Below are 20,580 nucleotides of genomic sequence, written 5' to 3' on the forward strand. Positions count from 1 at the left end.
AATAATTGAAAATATATATGCACCCAACACTAAAGCACCTAGATAAATGAAGCAAATATTATGAGCTAAGGAAAGAGACCTCAATACAATAATGGCTGGACACTTCAACACCCCACTTTAGTCATTAGGTAGACCTTCCAGACAGAAAATAAACAAAGAAACATCAGACTTAATCTGTACTATAGAACAAATGAACCTAATAGATATTTACAGAAAATTTCATCCAACAGCTGCAGAATACACATTCTTCTCCTCAGCACATGCATTATTTTCAAGGATAGACCATATGTTAAGGAACAAGTCTAAAAACATTCCAAAAAATTGAAGTAATATCAAGCATTTTCTCTGACTACAGGGGATAAAACTAGATATCAATTAAAAAAGGAATTTAAGAAACTATATAAACACATGGACATTAAGCAATATGCTCCTGAATGGTTAGTAGGTTGATAAAAATGTTAAGAAGAAAATAGAAAAATTTCTTGAAACAAATGTTAATGGAAACATAGCATAGAAAAACCTATGGAATATAGTTAAAGAAGTACTATTATAAAAGGAAAATTTATAACTGTAAGTGCCTACATAAAAAACAGAAAAGCTTCAAATAAATAACCTAACAATACGTCTTAATTAACTAGAATAAAAGACCAAACCTAACCCAAAATTAGAAGAAAAGAAATAATAAAGATTAGAGCACAAGTAGATGAAGTTAAAATGACGAAAATAATGTAAAGAATTAATGAAAGAAAATGTTGATTTTTTGAAAAGTAAAACAATTGACAAATATATAAACAGGCTAACTAAAAAACAGAAAAGATACAAATTAGTAAAATCGGAGGTGAAAAAGGAGACATTACCAATAATGCTTCAGAAAAGCAAAGGATAATTAGTAAATAATATCAGCAATTGTATGCCAACAAATTAGAAAACCTAGAGGAAATTAATGCTTAGACACACACAATTTACCAAGATTTAACTAGGAAAAAAATCTAAAACCTGAACAGATCAATAACTATTAACAAAATTAAAGCCTTAATAAAAAAAGTCTGTAGGACCAGACTGAAAACTAGAGAAGGAAAGAACATTTCCAAACTCATTCTTTGAGGCTAGTATTACCCTGATATCAAAACCAGACAAAGACATATTAAAAAAAGGGAACGACAGGCCCATATCTGAGAATATTGGTGGAAAAATTTGCAAAACACCTAACAAACTGAATTAAGCAATACATAAATAGGTAATTCATAATGACCAAGTGGGATTTATCCCAGGGATGCAAGGATGGGTCAACATGCAAATCAATCAATGTGATAGATCACATAAAGAGAATGAAGGGGCCAGGCACAGTGGCTCACACCTGAAATCCCAGCAATTTAGGAAGCCGAGGTGGGCGGATCACCTGAGGTCAGGAGTTTAAAACCAGTCTGGCCAACATGGCGAAGCCCCGTCTCTACTAAAATTACAAAAATTAGCCAGGCGTGGTGGTGGGCACCTGTGATCCCAGCTACTCAGGAGGCTGAAGAAGAAGAATCACTTGAACCTGGGAGGCAGAGTTTGCATTAAGCTGAGATCATGCCATTGCCCTCCAGCCTGGGTGACAGAGGGAGACTTCATCTCAACAAAACAAAACAAAACAAAACAAAACAAGGACAAAATCCATATAATCATTTCAATTATGCTAAAAAATTTTTGATAAAATTTAATAGTCTTTAATAATAAAAAAACTCTTTGAAAACTGGGTATGGAATGAACATACCTCAACATAATAAAAGTCACATTTGACAGACCCACAGCTAGTATCACACTAAGTGGGGAAAAACTAAAAGCCTTTCCTCTAAAATCTGGAAGATGACAAGAATGTCCACTTTTACCACTGTTATTCAACATAATGCTGAAAGTCCTATCTGGAGCAATCAGACAGGAGAAAGCAATAAAACGCATCCCAATTGGAAAAGAAGTCAAATTACCTTTTTTTTTTTTTTGCCAATTATATAATCTTATATTGGTAAAAGCATAAAGACTCCTCTGATAGGGTTTGAATGTGTGTCCCCTCCCAAATTTCATATTTAAATGTAATTCTCAATGTTGGAGATGGGCCTGGTGAAAGGTGATTTAACCATTGGGGTGGATTACTCATAAATGGTTTAGCACCATCCCATTTGTTAAGATCTGGTTATTTAAAACTGTGTAACAACTCGCCCCTCTGTTTTTTGCTCCTGCTTTTTGCTCTGTGATGTGCAAGATTCTGCTTCAACTTCTGCCATGACTGTAAACTTCCAGAGACCTCCCCAGAAGCATATTCCAGTGCTATGTCTTCTCTACAGCCTGTAGAATCATAAGCCACTTCAACCTACTTTGTAAAAAATAAATTATCCAGTCCCACTCTCATAGTGATGCAAAAATAGCTTAATACAGTAAATTGGCACCAAGGAATGGAAAATGGTTATAAGAATACCCCAAAATGTGGAATCAGCTTTGTAACTGGATAAACAGGCAGAAGTTGGAAGAGTTTGTAGGATTCAGAAGACAGAAAAATTAGGGAAAGTTGAGATTTTCTTAGAGACTGGTTGAATATCTGTGACCAAAATGCTGATAGTGATCTGCACAGTGAAGCCTGGGCTGAGGAGGTCTCAGATGAAAACTAGAAACTTATTGGGACTGAAACAAAGATCATGCATGTTGTCTTAGCAAAGTTGTTGGCTGAATTTCTGTCATGCCCTACGGATATATAAAAGTTTGAATTTGAAATTGATGATTTAGGGTTTCTGTTGGAAAAATGTCTAAGCAGCAAAGCAGTTGTGATGTGGCCTTGCTGCTTCTAATAACCTATGCTCACATGTTCTAGCAAAAAAAAGTAAAATAAAATAAGTAGTAACTTATACTTACAAAAGAAGCATAGTGTAAAAGCTTGAAAACTTTGCAGCCTAGTCATGTGGCTAAAATATAAAAAGCTTTTATAAGAGAGGAACTCAAGCAGGATATGTGTCAACTACTTGTTAGAGATATATGTATAACCTAAAAAAAGCAAGTGTTGATAGCCAAGGCAATGGGAAAGAGGAATTGAAGGCATTTTAAAAATCTAAAAGGCAGCACCCCATCACAGGCCCTGAGGCCTGAAAGAAGAGAATAGTTTCTGGGATCAGACCTAGGACCTGCTGCCTTGGGTAGCTTTGGAACAAGACTCCCTGCTTCCTGGCCACTGCTTCAGCTCCAGGTGTAGCTCAAATTGACCCAGTTACAACTCCAGTCACTGCTTCAGAGGGTGCAAGCCATAACCTTGGTAGCTTCCATGTGGTGTTAGGCCTGTGGGTTTACCAAATGCAAGTAGTTGAGACTTGGGAGCCTCCACCTTTATTTCAAAGGATGTATGAAAAAGCCAGGGTGGTAGGAGGAGCCAAGATGGCTGAATAGGAACAGCTCCGGTCTACAGCTCCCAGCGTGAGGGATGCAGAAGACGGGTGATTTCTGCATTTCCATCTGAGGTACCGGGTTCATCTCACTAGGGAGTGCCAGACAGTGGGCGCAGGTCAGTGGGTGCACGCACCGTGCATGAGCCGAAGCAGGGCGAGGCATTGCCTCACTTGGGAAGTGCAAGGGGTCAGGGAGTTCCCTTTCTGAGTCAAAGAAAGGGGTGACAGACGGCACCTGGAAAATCGGGTCACTCCCACCCGAATACTGCGCTTTTCCGACGGGCTTAAGAAACGGCGCACCACGAGATTATAACCCGCACCTGGCTTGGAGGGTCCTATGCCCACGGAGTCTTGCTGATTGCTAGCACAGCAGACTGAGATCAAACTGCAAGGCAGCAGCGAGGCTGGGGGAGGGGCGCCCGCCATTGCCCAGGCTTGATTAGGTAAACAAAGCAGCCGGGAAGCTCGAACTGGGTGGAGCCCACCACAGCTCAAGGAGGCCTGCCTGCCTCTGTAGGCTCCACCTCTGAGGGCAGGGCACAGACAAACAAAAAGACAGCAGTAACCTCTGCAAACTTAAATATCCCTGTCTGGAAGCTTTGAAGAGAGCAGTGGTTCTCCCAGCACGCAGCTGGCGATCTGAGAACGGGCAGGCTGCCTCCATAAGTGGGTCCCTGACCCCTGACCTCCGAGCAGCCTAACTGGGAGGCACCCCCCAGCAGCGGCACACAGACACCTCACACGGGAGGGCATTCCAACAGACCTGCAGCTGAGGGTCCTCTCTTTTAGAAGGGAAACTAACAAACAGAAAGGACATCCACGCCAAAAACCCATCTGTACATCACCACCATCAAAGACTAAAAGAAGATAAAACCACAAAGATGGGGAAAAAACAGAACAGAAAAACTGGAAACTCTAAAAAGCTGAGCGCCTCTCCTCCTCCAAAGGAACGCAGTTCCTCACCAGAAACGGAACAATGCTGGATGGAGAATGACTTTGACGAGCTGAGAGAAGAAGGCTTCAGACGATCAAATTACTCTGAGCTACAGGAGGACATTCAAACCAAAGGCAAAGAAGTTGAAAACTTTGAAAAAAATTTAGACGAATGTATAACTAGAATAACCAATACAGAGAAGTGCTTAAAGGAGCTGATGGAGCTGAAAACCAAGGCTTGAGAACTACGTGAAGAATGCAGAAGCCTCAGGAGCTGATGCGATCAACTGGAAGAAAGGGTATCAGCGATGGAAGATGAAATGAATGAAATGAAGCGAGCAGGGAAGTTTAGAGAAAAAAGAATAAAAAGAAATGAGCAAAGCCTCCAAGAAATATGGGACTATGTGAAAAGACCAAATCTACGTCTGATTGGTGTACCTGAAAGTGATGGGGAGAATGGAACTAAGTTGGAAAACACTCTGCAGGATATTATCCAGGAGAACTTCCCCAATCTAGCAAGGCAGGCCAACGTTCAGATTCAGGAAATACAGAGAACGCCACAAAGATACTCCTCGAGAAGAGCAACTCCAAGACACATAATTGTCAGATTCACCAAAGTTGAAATGAAGGAAAAAATGTTAAGCGCAGCCAGAGAGAAAGGTCAGGTTACCCTCAAAGGGAAGCCCATCAGACTAACAGTGGATCTCTCGGCAGAAACCCTACAAGCCAGAAGAGATTGGGGGCCAATATTCAACATTCTTAAAGAAAAGAATTTTCAACCAAGAATTTCATATCCAGCCAAACTAAGCTTCATAAGTGAAGGAGAAATAAAATACTTTGCAGACAAGCAAATGCTGAGAGATTTTGTCACCACCAGGCCTGCCCTAAAAGAGCTCCTGAAGGAAACACTAAACATGGAAAGGAACAACCGGTACCAGCCACTGCAAAATCATGCCAAAATGTAAAGACCATCGAGACAAGGAAGAAACTGGATCAACTAACGAGCAAAATAACCAGCTAACATCATAATGACAGGATCAAATTCACACATAACAATATTAACTTTAAATGTCAATGGACTAAATGCTCCAATTAAAAGACACAGACTGGCAAATTGGATAAAGAGTCAAGACCCATCAGTGTGCTGTATTCAGGAAACCCATCTCATGTGCAGAGACACACATAGGCACAAAATAAAAGGATGGAGGAAGATCTACCAAGCAAATGGAAAACAAAAAAAGGCAGGGGTTGCAATCCTAGTCTCTGATAAAACAGACTTTAAACCAACAAAGATCAAAAGAGACAAAGAAGGCCATTACATAATGGTAAAGGGATCAATTCAACAAGAAGAGCTAAATATCCTAAATATATATGCACCCAATACAGGAGCACCAAGATTCATAAAGCAAATCCTGAGTGACCTACAAAGAGACTTAGACTCCCACACAATAATAATGGGAGACTTTAACACCCCACTATCAACATTAGACAGATCAACGAGATAGAAAGTCAACAAGGATACCCAGGAATTGAACTCAGCTCTGCACAAAGAGGAACTAATAGACATCTACAGAACTCTCCACCCCAAATCAACAGAATATACATTTTTTTCAGCACCACACCACACCTATTCCAAAATTGACCACATACTTGGAAGTAAAGCCCTCTTCAGCAAATGTAAAAGAACAGAAATTAAACTGTCTCTCAGACCACAGTGCAATCAAACTAGAACACGGCATTAAGAAACTCACTCAAAACTGCTCAACTACATGGAAACTGAACAACCTGCTCCTGAATGACTACTGGGTACATAACAAAATGAAGGCAGAAATAAAGATGTTCTTTGAAACCAACGAGAACAAAGACACAACATACCACAATCTCTGGGACACATTCAAAGCAGTGTGTAGAGGGAAATTTATAGCACTAAATGCCCACAAGGGAAAGCAGGAAAGATCCAAAATTGACACCCTAACATCACAATTAAAAGAACTAGAAAAGCAAGAGCAAACACGTTCAAAAGCTAGCAGAATGCCGACTGTTTTCACACCAGTCCCCTCACTGCAGCTGAGTGTGTGGGCACAGATGATAGGTCACAACAACCTGATTCAGTCCTCACTGTGGCTGAGTGCGTCAGGGGCAGACGACAGGCCACCACAACCTGATTCAGTCCTCACTGTGGCTGTGTGTGGGGGGGCAGATGACAGGCCACCACAACTTGATTCAGTCCTCACTGAGGCTGAGTGTGTGTGGGTGCAGGTGACAGGCCACCACAACCTGATTCAGGATTCAGTTGGGCTACCAGCCAGTGCCATAAGGAAAACCATCCTGGGACTCTTGAGAGGGGCAAAGCATAATTTGCATGTGGGAGAAACGTTAATAGTTTGTGGCCAGAGGACAGACTGTGGTTTATTAAAGACTGCTGCAGGTTCCTACTATGCTTCTCATCAAGAGGTGGAATCTAATCACCTTCCCCCCTTGAATCATGGCTGGTCTCAGTGATGAGTACGACTGGACAGTGTGGCAGGAGAGATGCTCTGGGACTTCTGAGGGATGATCATGAGAGACCTTACAGCTTCTGCCTGGGCCTCTTGGACACACACCCTGGGAGAAGCCAGACAAACCTGACTACCAGACACTGCCAGACTGGGAGGAAGTCCGTGCTGGCCACAAAGAGAGGGCTGGGTTCCTGCTCCATGTCCCCAGCCACTAGAGTCCTTCCAGATGAGACCAAGGACATCATGAAGCAATGAACCCACATCGCCTGTCCAGTGTCTTGACCCAGAAAATTGTGACATGTAAAAAGAATAAATTCCTGGTTTAAGTCAGTAAGGTTACTGGTACATTGTTACATTGCAGATAATTAAAACTTTGAAAAACTCATGAGAGATCCCAAGTAAAACCTTGATCTGAAACATGGCATGTGGCGATTTATATTGAGTATTAGGTTAAAAATGCAAGAATGGAGCATAGTTAATATTTTACGTTAAAGCTAAAACTATAATTGCCCACTTAAAATTTTCAGTTAATTAGGTTGTCACTTTTTGTTCTTAACCAAGAAATCAACTAGTTTTAGTCCATAAACAGTTGGAACTGATGCACACATCCGTTTTTCCTTACTCATTTTAAGCAGCTATCTGAAATAGGAAGCATAATATAATCTTTAAAGAATCTGAAAATATGACAGAAATGTTTAAACTATAAACATATATTGTAAATGTTAGCATATTGTATACATTGCATATTAACATAAGCTAAAATCATTGACATAAATTTATATAAACAAAAGGTAGAAAATATGACAATGTTCTTCTTGTTTTTTGTCTTTGCATATTTCTTTATTGGCCCTTGTCAAACGTGACCCACTAACTCCTGAATGCTTTCTCTCTCCCCGTGGATTCCTAAGGATGTCACCACAGTGCTGGCCAGATGCACAGGTCACAGGTGACTGAACCTCATCACCCCGCAAACACACCCTTCAGGTTTTGCCAAGAATGACACTGTAAATATAACAAAGCTTCTGTGCTTGTTAGTGAACACCAACTCAGCTTCTCTCCTGTATTTGGAAATCAGGATGAGATGAAAACAACAAGCAGGCCAGGCACGGTGGCTCACGCCTGTAATCCCAGCACTTTGGGAGGCAGAGGTGGGTGGATCACCTGAGGTCAGGAGTTCGAGACCATCCTGATCAAAACAGAGAAACCCCATCTCTACTAGAAATACAAAATTAGCCGGGCGTGGTGGCACATGCCTGTAATACCAGCTACTCAGGAGCTGAGGCAGGAGAATTGCTTGAACCCAGGAGGTGGAGGCTGCGGTGAGCTGAGATCACACCACTGCGCTCTAGCCTGGGCAACAAGAGCGAACCTCTGTCTCAAAAGAAAAAAAATAAAAATAAAAGAACAAGGAAACAAAAGTAACAAGGCTTGACACCAGATGAGCCTGAATCTAAGCAAGAAAAGCCCAGAAGAAATCCGATTTTGGGTCACTAGCTGCTTGGTAGTAATGCCATACTCATAAGGGAAGAGAAGAGGATGTGGCTTTCACTTCGAATTTTTTGATCTTAAAGTAAATTTGGATAGCTACAAAGAAGCATTCAACAGAGAGTTAAACCTATGATGGAAAGACTGAAGAGGTCCAAGCTGTAGAGAAACAGGACTGCAAACCACAAAGGGCTGAATCAGTTAAGGAGAACTGCAGGGCAAGATGAACAGGGACCAATGGAACATTTGGATAAGCTGTTGAGAAGAAAGGAGAATTCAGAGAAAAAGAACTGTCAGTGAGGTCATAATAGGAACTGTTACAGTGAACTAAATATGGCCTGGGAAGGACTCTGTACTTCTAGATTTGAGTCCCTGTGGACAAACTGCAACCTAACTTAATAGGTAGAAAGACTGAAAACCTAACTTAGGAGTATGTGCCTAAAACAGTAGCTGAGTCCTGGCCAATCCCAACAGCCAAACTTCTGCCACTCACACACTGCTGAGTGTTCAGCTGTGTTCAAATAAGGCAAATGCTGAGCACTGTGACCAGTCCAGTTGTTTCTGGACCTCACTGCTGAGAACTGTAATGGACCCAGTTGCTTCTAGACCTCACTCTTCACTTCAGATTTTTGTACATCATGTTCCCTTTATTGTCTATAAATCTTCCACCATGTGTCTGTGCTGGAGTCTCACTGAATCTGCTGTGATTCTGGGGGCTGCCTGATTCGTGAATCATTCGTTGCTCAATTAAGTTCCTTTAAATTTAATTCAGCTGAAGATTTTCTTTTAATAGATGGTGTCAGAAGTGGGATCTGTGGGAGCAGGACTGCTAGGGCCTCTGGAGCTATACTGTGGTGAGCAGTGTTGCTAAGGCTTCTAATGACCCCCAGAGTGCTGAGGTACAAGGAAGGAACCTGAAAGGACCCGTTTGTGATGGCAGCAGTGGCCCACGTGGAGCAGTTGCTATGGAGACACTGGCTGCAATGGAGAGGAGTGGCTGGGGCTGTGCGCTCCTCAAAGCTGGTGGGAGCCAGGAATGGGTGGGAGACCTGCCCCTTCTAAATTATCAGGCAGGAGCCGTGCCCTCCCAGGCACAGCTGCAGCCATCCAGCCATGACTGCAAACCCGGGCATCTCTGCACTCTCAGAGGCCCAGCAAGCCCCCCTGCCCTGCAGGCTCAGTTGTACCTGGTCCTGCCACCTGGCATCTCTCTGCTTCCAGAGCCCACTCCAAATTCGGATCCAAGTTGAGGCCAAACCCGGGCACAGTCACAACCCGGCCCAGTTTGTGCAAGCTCAGGGCAGTGCTGACATGCCAGCCCCCTGCCACCTCGGCCCCCTCCAGACTTTGGGCACTGGCAAGCACAGGACGGAGGCTGAGGTGGGGCTAAGAGTGGCTCAGCAGTGGTCGGAAGGCCCTCCTCAGCTTGAACGCCTGGGCACTATGGGCACAGCTACCCACCGTGCGTCTCCTCTCAGTTGCTGAGAGCTGAACAGACGTTGGGATGACCTGCCTGCAGAAAGGAGCTACCCACTGCAGGTCTCCTCTGAGCTATACTGTGGCTCAATAAAGCACCTCTTCACCTTGCTCACCTTCTACTTGTCCACATACCTCATTTTTCCTGGACTCAGGACAAGAACTCGGGACCTGCCAACTAGCAGGGCTGAAAGAGGTGTAACATAAACAGGGCTGAAACGCGCTCCTTGCTTGCCAAATTGCAGGCAAGAAGAAGAGAAGAGAGAAGGAGAGAAGAGCTGTGTCCCTTCAGGGAACACAGACCTAGGAGCTCCCACAGCCAGGGCTGTGACACCTTCTTTGGGGCTCTGCAGGTCCTGCATCTCCAAGCTTCTGGGTGCCACTTCATTCCCTGATACCCACAGTGGAAGCTGTTTGCAGTCGGCCTGGTCCAGCTGCAGCCTCACAGGGAGCTGGCACCTGTGCCTGGAGCTGCCCACCCCACTGCAGCTGGCATGCTTGGCTGTGTGCAGTGGCCAGATCCCATGCTCGCTTGCTCACACACCCCTCACTGCTCTGTACCCAGCTCGCCCTTGGCAGGTGTGGGATCCAGACCACTAGCATGAGCTGAGTGGACAGAACTAACCCAGTGGGCCCGAGCAAAACACAGGTAAAGGCTCCACCAGCCAGAGGTTTCAGGCAGAAAAGTGACACCTCAGGATTCTGTAACACTTGTGTCCTTTCATCTCTCGGAGCAGCTGGGGATAATGGTAAATTTTCTCTCGGATTTCAGAGCTCCATGGATTTGTGTTTTGAGCTCTGAGTTTCTTTGAGCAAATTTCTGTTCCAAACTGCTATCCAGCCATGACTGGCTGGATGTTTTAGAAGTTATGACAGAAAAGGGACCGGGTCCAGGATCAGATTTGATCCAGTAGTTAACTGGCTTGAATCCAGTTCCAGTTAGAGGCCTCCTACATCTGACTGGGTCAGAAGGAAAGTGGTAGTAAATGATAATATTGGAAGGGTGTAACATTTGGCTTTTGAAAATTCACAGGGATTTTTGTGTTCTACCCCTTTGTTTCATTTTTCTCACACGCTTAGGCAGGAAAAAAAAAATCATTGGCTAAGTTAATGAAGGGAACCTGGGAGTAAAGCCAATATTTTAGGTAAAAATAGGATCCTTAATTTCTGGCAAACTAAGCTCCTTCTGGCTAATACATTAGGCCTGGGAAGCAGCAAAGTCTTACAGAAATGGCAAAATCTTATTAAGATAACTTACAGTGGAACATTCCAAATGAATAATGCCCTGAAGTGCATTTAAAAATGAGGGCTCCCAAATTAGTCTCATCTAGGGATGCCTATTAATAGGCAGAAGCTTCTAAAAAGATTTAGAGATGGCACGGCCCATCTGGGAGCAAGTTTGAGTCTTACCAGTTTGATACTGGGTGCTGAGCAAAGTGGCACGTGTCTATGTTTTGTCACATGTATTTTGCTCTGAGCAGAATGAAAAATGTTAATTTGGATACTCCAAGCAACCCCTTGGGCAGCATCTTGCAAAGCTGAGTGGATTCTTCCTGTGATTCCATGATTTTCCATTGTGATGCAGCTTGGCCCCCAGAGCTATAATGTGGTGAGGAGGGTGACAGAGCAAGACGCAATGTTTAAAAAAAAAATGGCCAGGTGCAGTGGCTCATGCCTGTAATCCCAACACTTGGGGAGGCTGAGTCAGGTGGATCACCTGAGGTCAGGAGTTCAGGGCCAGCCTGACCAACAAGGAAAAACCCCGTCTCTACTAAAAACACAAAATTAGCTGGGCATGGTGGCACATGCCTCTAATCCCAGCTACTCAGGAGGCTGGGGCAGGAGAATCGCTTGAACCCGGGAGGCAGGGGGTGGCAGTGAACCGAGGTCACACCTTTGCACTCCAGCCTGGGCAACAAGAGGGAAAATCCATCTCAAAAAAAAAAAAAAAAGAAAGAATAATAGGTTTGTCTATAAGGTTTTATGAAAAAGTGGGTGACATTTGGCTTTCTCTCTTTAAAGAAGATGTTCAGGTAATATTAAAAAATAATGAAAAATTTGTTTGTCTTTAAATAAACTACCAAAAAAAAAAAAAGGAAAAACAAGAGGCAGATCATTTGTGAAGATAAGTCTTCCCTCTATCAATGAGTAAAGATTTTTGCCCTTTAAAACTTTTTTAAGTCATGATTTTAAGTAAATGAATGACTTACGGTGACCTGGAATTCTATTTCATAACATCAAGTGTTTAAACTTTTAATATATTTAATAGGCTTCCCAAAATCAAATTTCAACTTCAAAATTGTCTTTTCTGACCTCTAACTTTGGGAAACTACAGAGGCCCTTGAAGCACCCAAAAGAGAGGTAAACAGGACTATTTAACATGTTAAGTCACATGGGTAGCACTGTCAAAATAAAACATAATGTTGAACCTTCTACAGGTTATATTTAGTTTATGTCATCAACCCGTTCTAAAATTGTATAGGATTTCTAAAATTCTTTTTTTTTTTTTTTTCTGAGGAGTCTTGCTCTGTCACCCAGGCTGGAGTACAGTGGCACAATCTCGGCTCACTGCAACCTCCGCCTCCTGGGTTCATGCCATTCTCCTGCTTCAGCCTCCCGAGTAGCTGGGACTACAGGCATCCACCACCATGCCAAGCTAATTTTTGTATTTTTAGTAGAGACGGGGTTTCACCGTGTTAGCCAGGATGTTCTCATCTCCTCACCTCGTGATCCTTCCACCTCGGCCTCCCAAAGTGCTGGGATTACAGGCGTGAGCCACTGCACCTGGCCAGGATTCTAAAATTCTAATATGCCTATATGCTATCTATCATAATTACCTGTTTTGTTTGTTTTGAGACAGAGTTTCACTCTTGTCACCTAGGCTGGAGTGCAATGGTGTGATCTAGGCTCACTGAAGCCTCCACCTCCTGGGTTCAAGCATTTCTCCTGCCTCAGCCTCCCAAGTAGCTGGGATTACAGACAACTGCCACCACATCTGGCTAACTTTTTTTATTTTTAGTAGAGACAGGGTTTTACCATGTTGGCCAGGCTGGTCTCAAACTCCTGACCACAGGTGATCCACCTAACTTGGCCTCTCAAAGAGCTGGGATTACAGGAATGAGCCACCACATCCACCCTAATTATGGTTATTAAGTTATTGTAGACCACAGAAATAACCAAATTTCCTTATCAATTGTCTTTAACTATAACTATTTAAAGTCATTTCCACAGTTAATTGCTTAATGGTGATGCAGTTTCTAAAAACTTCACAAGCATGCAAAATTCTAGAATAGAAGATTCATGAAAGAATGAAAAGGACCATGAAAAACACTCGGGAACACAGGTTTCTAATAACTTTAATATCAAGGGTAAAAATTCCCCATAAGTTCCCCGATCCCCCAATAATTGGACTGGTTAAGAATTCTCAAAAGTTAGGCTGGGTGCAGTGGCTCATGTTGGCAATCCCAGCACTTTGGGAGGCTGAGGCCGGTGGATCACTTGAGGTCAGGAGTTTGAGACCAGCCTGGCCAATGGGGAAACCCCGCCTCTACTAAAACTACAAAAATTAGCCGGGTGTGGTGGTATGCATCTGTAATCCCAGCTACTCGGGAGGCTGAGGCAGGAGAATCACTTGAACCCAGGAGGCAGAGGTTGTAGTGAGCCAAGATTGTGCCACTGCACTCCAACCTAGGTAACAGAGTGAGACTCTGTCTCAAAAAAAAAAAAAAAAAAAAAAAAAAAAAAAAAAAAAAAAAAATCCTAAAGTTTAATAAGAAGACCAACTGGTTTATAAAACTGCTAACCCAAGTAAAACAAAAATTGAATATCAAGGAAATATTTTGCCAGATTTGCATGCTAAATCACCAATATTGAAATTGTTTAGATATATAATTTAAATAAACTCTATGGTCTAAGCCAAATTACCTATAACTCATCAGTTACCAGTGCCATGCACCTAATTTGAAGAAACAGCTGGTATTCAAGAGGATGTAAGTCTAATGTTAATTAAGCACGGACTTATGAAGAACCAGGATGGCCACCTTGTCCGTCTTAAGTCCTTAAAACTTTTGTTATTAAAAGTTCTGCATTCCATAACTCATCATGGAAAGAGAAAATGATCCAAATTAAATATATTGCTGTGGTGATCTCTAAATTGCTAAAATAGTTTATAATCAATGTTTGGTTTGTCAAACCTATATTCCTAGGAAAACAATCAAAACTTCAGGTACATTTGGTTACCTGATGGGCCATTTAAACTTTTTATAAAGGGATTTCATTCAGTTGTCATTTTCAGTGCATGTTTTCTGATTGTATAAAAGCTCTTCCATGCAAGAGGGTTGATGTTAAAACAGTAGATTACTATGCTGAAGTGTATTTTCACCAGCTAAAGAAAGCCTTTTATGGTTCACAGAGGACAGCCAACCCCTTCACAATCTAGAATCTGATGACTGGATCTTCTGAGAACATCAGAGGACTGCCCTTGCCATCCACATGGCAGCAAAACTTTAAAACCTTAAACTTTGGGTTCATAGTCTTACAACTCAGAAGGGTCCCTCCACACTCGGAACCATACACCCCTTGGAACCCTTAAGGTAAAGCTAACAAGGACAGTTCCCCACCAGAAGAAGATGGCATCCTTAATGTGAACAGCTTTTCCCAAGATCACAGATCAAGACTTCTCTACTATCATGAGACTCTTATCTTAAGTATCTATGCAGTTGCTAACATGGCATATGGAGAAAACATCGGGTATTATAAAGATTTGGTTGTAGAGAATTAACAAAAAAACCCACTTAGTTAAGCAAGTAAACTCTTTATCTAATTCATTCTTTAATCTATTTGATTTTAGGTGGTTTGATTTATGGGGACCCTGAGTAAGGAGCATATACCAAATTCTTGGTGTTATCCCAATAGTCATAAGAGTCTCCCTGGTGCACTGTACTTACTCAAATGTTTTAAGAGTTTGCATGCAGCCATCTCTAAAATGTCAAATGGTATCTCTTCAACTGGAATGACAACAGATTAAAAAAAATGTGCAACCATAAGGACACCGTAACCTAAGAGTGACATGCTAAACCGGAAACCCAAAACAATGGGAGTGACATGCTAAACCAGAAACCCAAAACAATGGGACTGATGTACTAAAACCGGAACCCAAAACAATGGGAGTGATGTACTAAAACCAGAACCCAAAACAATGGGAGTGACGTGCTAAACCAGAAACCCAAAACAATGGGAGTAACATGCTAAAACCAGAACCCAAAACAATGGGAGTGACGTGCTAAAACCATTACCCAAAACAATGGGAGTGATGTGCTAAACCGGAAACCCAAAACAATGGTAACTAAGAGTGAGGCTAAGGCCCTACATTTTGGTCACACTCTCAACTAAGTGAGAACTTGACTGAAAAGGAGGATTTTTTTTTTTTTTCTGAGACAGAGTCTTGCTCTGTCCCCCAGAGTGGAGTGCAGTGGCATGATCTCGGCTCACTGCAAGCTCTGCCTCCCGGGTTCAGGCCATTCTCCTGCCTCAGCCTCCTGAGTAGCTGGGACTACAGGCACCCGCCAGCATGCTTGGCTATTTTTTTGTGTATTTAGTAGAGATGAGGTTTCACCGTATTAGCAAGGATGGTCTCAATCTCCTGATCTCGTGATCTGCCCACCTCGGCCTCCCAAAGTGCTGGGATTACAGGCATGAGCCACCACGCCCAGCCAAAAGGAGGAATTTTTTAAGCAAAATTATGGGAGGCCATTGTTTTGAACTAAGCTCATGCAATAGGTCCCAACAGAACAAACCAAACCAAAATGGAGTCACTCATGCTAAATGGAACATAATCAAACTAAGACTTTAAGGGAACACATAAATCCTAGAACAAACCAGGTTTTGTTTTTCTCCTGTAAACAGGATGTTCCAGCATAAGAAGACACCTTCTACTCAAGTCCTTGTTCCACCTTTTCAAATCTCACTGTTCTATTTCCCAGTGGGTTTCTAAACCAAATAAGTACATTTGCAATGGTAATAGTGACACCAGTGACTGAAGTTTTGGCCAATCTCTCAAAATTGAGAAAATAACCAAAGGGAAGGCATTGTTACAGTGAACTAAGTATGTCCTGAGAAGGACTCCGTAATTATATATATGAGTCCTTGTGGATGACCTGCAACCTACCTTAATAGGTAAACAAGAATGAAAACCTAACTTGAGTGTATGCACCTCAAACAACAGCTACATCTTGGCCAATCCCAATGGCCAAACTTCAACCACTCAGGCACTGCCAAATGTTCAAACTGTGCTCAAACAAGGCAAACGCTGAGTTGTTTCTGTACCTCACTTCCGATTTCGGTATGCCACTTCCCTTTTGTCTATAAATCTTCTTCCACCACATGACTGTGCTGGAGTCTCTGTGAATCTGCTGTGATTCTGGGGACTTTCCGATTCGTGAATCGTTTATTGCTCAATTAAACTCCTTTAAAGTTTTTCTTTTAACAGAACTAACACGGAAGAATTTCCAGATCATGAACAGACGTTTTGTAATACCCAACGTTGTATTAACATGAATAGACTCTTCCTTAGATAGCTAACCTTGTTTTTAATATGAATAGACTCTCCCTCAGCTGAGAAAACCAGACAAACTCCATTTGGCTCCTTCATTTACAAGACATCAAGGGCTCCTTACCCACCCCCTTTCCTCAAGGACTTTAACTTGTGCAAGCTGATTTTCAACATATCAAAGAGTGCAATTAACTGATAAAGTGCTGAGGCAAGTGATGTCCGCAGTTCCCAGCAAATTACCCAGAGATAATATCATAAAGCCCCTACATTTGTCTGGCAGATAATGCCCAGAGCCCCCTCACTCATCACTTTGTGGTGAATTTAAAGCCTCTGCACCTGGAACAATTTGTTTTCCTGTAACCATCTGTCTTTTTAATTTTTTTGTCTGTTTTTTCTTCTGTAAGTTTATTGCAGCTGGAATCCCCCCTCCCCTCTCTAAACCAATGTATAAAAGAAAATCTAGCCCATTCTTTAGGGCCGAGAGTATTTCCTGTGTTAGCCATCTCTCAGTCACCAGCTAATAAAGGACTCCTGAATTCGTCTCAAAGTGTGGCATTTCTCTCTAACTCGCTTGGGTACGACAGTTTCAACTATGGTAGAAGACTCGAGTTAGACAAATACAGCCCCCCTAAATTTGATTATTATTTAGGTTAATGGTGAGTTTAGAAGAAATAAGTTAAGACTACACAGAGTGGGCTAAATTGCAAATAAACACTGGAAATATTTCCCAGAAAATATGACTTTGAACAGGCTGCTGCACACCCTGCATGTAGAGATAAACTAAGAAAAAGGTGTGGAGAGTTATTTAAGGACCTATGGTTAACTCAGTCCTCAAGATGTTCCAGGTTTCATCCATGAACCAAGGAGGACCTCCCAAAAGCTGTTTGGGACCACACTCTTTGAGCAAGGAGCATACCTTACGATGGAAGCTGTGCTTTAGTGGCCGATGACCATTTCCACTGCACAACATGCCATGCTTTAGCGGAAGATGACCGTTTCCACTGCACAACACTACAAGTGTTTACTGCCAGGCCGGTGTGAAATATGTTCAAGCACATAATCTATGTCACCAATGAAGGTCGTGATTTAGACTTGGTGCACACAAACTTTCCTGTCCCACAAGAACACAGCATGCTCTCTTCTCAGGTTCCATTCCAATCACGTAACAAATATGACTGCCTTTTTCGTCTTGGCATCAGAAAGATCAGAGGAAAATTTGCACCCAACTTAGACAACTCTAAGCTCTTATAACCTGCCTATATCTACAGGTCAGTTTATCTTATTTATGTATATTTCCTTCAACCTGAGTTTTCCTTATTTCTACTTTTCCTTTTTAATTCACAGACACCCATAAAATCAGAAAATACAGTGTAAAACAAAGTGAAGAACAAATAAACAACTCACCAGAGATTTATTCATTTCTTGTTGCTCTTGGAAACACCCAGAGGACACTGGAAACATAGCTGGGATGGAAGGCAAATGACGTGGATTAAGGAGAGAACTGGTGAGGTGTGGTCCCAGATTCTTCTGCCCAACACTCTAGACACATTACCTGGGAAAGCCCTCCTCCCTCCTGAAAAAGAAAAACTTCCCCATGGGAGAAGAGTCCTTCACACCTCATTAGGGGCAGCAAAGACTCAAGTTAAGATAAGATACATCTACAAGTACATTAATTGGTAGACATTAGATGCACAATTTATTTTTGAATAAAAATATGTATTACCTACTAATTTAGTAACAATATTATCTAAAGATATCTAAAAATTTAATGCAAAGAAACATTATAAGTTCACTAAAATAAGTGTTATAGAAATATACTGGGCTGTATTAACTATTTTCCTATTAATATGTAGATTCCACAAATAACTTCATATGAGTGTTCCCATGACAGTACATCTTGCTTTTCTATACCTGAACATCATGGAAAGTGCATCTTGCAAACCAGCAATTTTGGCCTACAATTACATTTTTTAAAATGTACATAATATGTATTTCCTACAGTACACCATTGTACTCATGTTTCCCAATAACACCTTTCCTTCTATCCAAGCCCTCATATTATGCTCTGACAATAAATTGGGCTCTTCCATCTGACTTGTCCAGTGAATGGACAATGGAAAATGTGATGCAAATATCCATTGGTTCTTCCCTTTTTGGACACAGTCATATTGTGAAGAGGTCTGGAACTACCCTGTCGGAGACACAGGGCCTAGCCAAGAGTCACCACAAACCACCAGATTGTGAAGGAAACTATCTTAAACCAACCAGGCTCAGTCAAGGTACCAGGTGACTAAGGCCTTTTTGTGATCCAGGCAACACAAATATATCAACTACCCAGCTGAACCCACCACACCAAAATGCAGATCCACAGAACTTCAAACAAATAAAATGGTGGTTGTTTTTAATAAGCCAGTAAGGTTTAATTAGTTCCTTAAACAGGAAGTATTAACTGTTACACCTAAGTGAACAGAATTCATTTCTGTGTTTTTAACAAAATTACGTAGGGGGAGAAAATTTACAAATTACAAATCAAATACAATCAATAGAACTTCACAATCTAATGCTAAATTTGGTGATGGACTAGGTTTAATATATCTCATACGCTGGGAAAAACGAGCTAAGGTTGAAGGAATGGGACTGTGTTTGGAGAGTATTTTAATCTTCTCAAGTATGAAAGGTCACTCCTGTACCCCAGACCACACTTTCAGGCCCCTTCAAATAAGAAATATTTCCTAGGTCCTTGCCTGTTCTTCTCAGCTGAATTCACCTCAACCTTCTGAAAGTTCTTCCAAACCTTCTACTATCACCTAGTCTTTGCAAATCTTGTGCATTCTAGGGAGTAGAATTAATATTTCCTGAGCGAGGAAAACTGGGATCCTCACCTGTGATCTTTTTTCCTCCTCTGAAGCACCAGTGAGAGGTTAGACCAGACAGCTGTTCTTTCAAGTGTGCTTCTTATTCATAGGGAACCCTCCCTTTCAAACTTTGTAACACACAGTTAAGACTGAAGTACCCTTAAGGCTGAAGACCATTATCCACTACGCCATCTCCCTCGCGGAATCAGTGAGTTCTTCCCTGGAAACTAGGTCTCATATAAACTTCTGTAAATGCAACCCAGGAGGACTAGGCAGGTCACACAGTGAAGGAGGGAACCAGAAATTTCACTTGCTAAAGAGACACCAGGAAACCCAACTAATACAAACGGCAAGTTTAAGACTAGAGGCGCACGCGTTTCACACTACTCCTCTGGGAATGGGGAACGTCTCCCGAGAACTGTGTGTTAGCACTGGGACAGATGGGCAAACTGAGCGTCATGCCGGTTGGTAACCGGGTCCCTCAGCGGCAGGACAGGAGCGCGGCCTGCAGACTCCGGGCCTAGGGCCACCGGCCTCGCCTACCCGCTCTGCGCCTCTAGAACCCGCATCACTGCCGGGACCCCACGCCTATCCTCCCAGCCCCCGCCACGGTCCGCGGCCCGCACCTGCACTTCAGGCCCTGCCCTCCCGCGATGCACCCACGCGTCTGCTCCCACAACTAGGGGAACTGATCTGGCCCCCCGGGGTCCCCCGAGGCCCACGGGTTCCTCTTCGCCCTCGCACCGACCCGCAGGGACATAGAACCAAGCCCCAAGCCGGCCCAGCTACAGGGCCGCCTCTGTGTGCCCCACTTCCGGATGAAAGTGGCGGAGTGGGCCGGGCGGCGCATGCGCAGAGAGAAAAGCTGGTTCCCAAAGTCCTTGATGGTAACATCATTGGAAGGTGACACTACATTTCCCATGAGGCTCTGTGGTCCCCCGTTAGGAACCCACGCTGGACATTCTGTTTAGCCCAGCAGTTGAGTCCAGTTACCCAGAGACCCGGACTTAATTGTTCTGGACTGGTCCCTACCCAGGTGACACAGATGTGGCATTCTGGTTCTTTATTAAATCCTGATTTCACAGCCTGGGACATTGTGAAAATAAAGGAGAAATTTCAATAGAGGCCAATTGGTCTATGCTATTAATGAGTAACTTATTTTTTTTTTTTTTTTTTTGAGACGGAGTCTCACTCTGTCGCCCAGGCTGGAGTGCAATAGTGCGATCTCGGCTCACTGCAACCTCCGCTTCCCGGGTTCAAGCGATTCTCCTGCCTCAGCCTCCTGAGTAGCTGGGATTACAGGCGTGCCGCCACGCTCGCCTAATTTTTGTATTTTTAGTAGAGACGGGTTTTCACCATGTTGGTCAGGATGG

General features: G+C 42.8%; 1 long non-coding RNA gene across 1 annotated transcript in view; it reads right to left on the reverse strand.

The window, feature by feature from the left end:
- The window catches only part of LOC134808261 (uncharacterized), a 70,743-nt gene extending 50,916 nt beyond the window's left edge, over positions 1 to 19,827 (reverse strand). The window contains exons 1-2 of the long non-coding RNA XR_010150849.1: positions 19,235 to 19,827; positions 17,757 to 17,815 (exon numbers count right to left, since the gene is read on the reverse strand). This is a non-coding gene — a long non-coding RNA (uncharacterized LOC134808261). The remainder of the gene's footprint in view (positions 1 to 17,756; positions 17,816 to 19,234) is intronic.
- Between the last annotated feature and the right edge of the window lie 753 nt (positions 19,828 to 20,580).

The sequence above is a fragment of the Pan troglodytes genome, chromosome 15 (assembly GCF_028858775.2).
Source record: "Pan troglodytes isolate AG18354 chromosome 15, NHGRI_mPanTro3-v2.0_pri, whole genome shotgun sequence".
In the NCBI taxonomy this organism is placed as follows: domain Eukaryota; kingdom Metazoa; phylum Chordata; class Mammalia; order Primates; family Hominidae; genus Pan; species Pan troglodytes.